This window comes from Leguminivora glycinivorella, chromosome 11, assembly GCF_023078275.1.
Source record: "Leguminivora glycinivorella isolate SPB_JAAS2020 chromosome 11, LegGlyc_1.1, whole genome shotgun sequence".
NCBI classification, from domain to species: domain Eukaryota; kingdom Metazoa; phylum Arthropoda; class Insecta; order Lepidoptera; family Tortricidae; genus Leguminivora; species Leguminivora glycinivorella.
In genome coordinates, this window is record NC_062981.1 from 10,938,692 (window position 1) to 10,939,553 (window position 862).

The window sequence follows — 862 nt, forward strand, 5'->3', positions numbered from 1 at the left end:
AAGCGTAACTTTGCAGGTAAAGCAACTCTCAATTATAACTGAACTTAATTTGTGCTCATTTCCCGCTCCGCACAAAAAGTGTGACGTTGGAGAATAACTTCTCACTTATCATCATTTTCTTCCATCTTTCATGTTACTTGGGCGCGTAGACAAGTCGCCACGCCCCGTAAAATGTCGTATTATCTACTTAACCCGTCGATAGGGACAATAAATGACTATGATGACTCTTGGTTTCTCTAAGAACAAATTAAATTATTTTCATAGAAAATATTTTAACTTGTATTTTTAAGTAGTAACACTACTATTATGTTATAAACATTAAATAAATGTCATATACAAAGAAAAAGTGACCAAGGCCTCCAGTGCTCCGAGCTGGAATCGAACCAGCGTACTCCGCTTACCGGGCGAATGCCTGAACCACTCGGCCATCGGTGCACGAAGGCAAGGGTCGAAATTTCCAATGCCTTTGTCTAGACGCGAGACGTGGGACACTCTAGGCACAGTATAATAAAGAGTACTATAGGCTCATATAGTTAAATAAATAAAGTGTTACCCTAGTTGATGATTTTTGCATCGCCTTGTTCAAGTATTTTAACCGCTGTAGCCGTGTAGCCCGGTGTGGATTTTTGACAAGGCCTCTTGAAAACGGCGGCATGGTACGTAGTCGAATGGCACAAACGCTCACGAAACGAAACGCTCGCAGATATCTATCTCTATCGCTCTTGCATATTGGCGCGACAGAGCCAGACTACCTTTCGCGGCGTTTCGTTTTCGTTTCGCGTCGCAGAAATGACATTCGGCCACGGCACTTGTATGTATGTAAACACCACAGAACTTAATTTAGATAGAAGAAACAAATTCA

General features: G+C 41.8%; 1 non-coding gene across 1 annotated transcript; it reads right to left on the minus strand.

Annotated features, from left to right (window-relative positions):
- Window positions 1–363: 363 nt before the first annotated feature.
- On the minus strand, window positions 364–435 carry Trnat-ggu. Its single transcript has one exon. It is a non-coding gene; the product is annotated as a tRNA-Thr (tRNA).
- Between the last annotated feature and the right edge of the window lie 427 nt (window positions 436–862).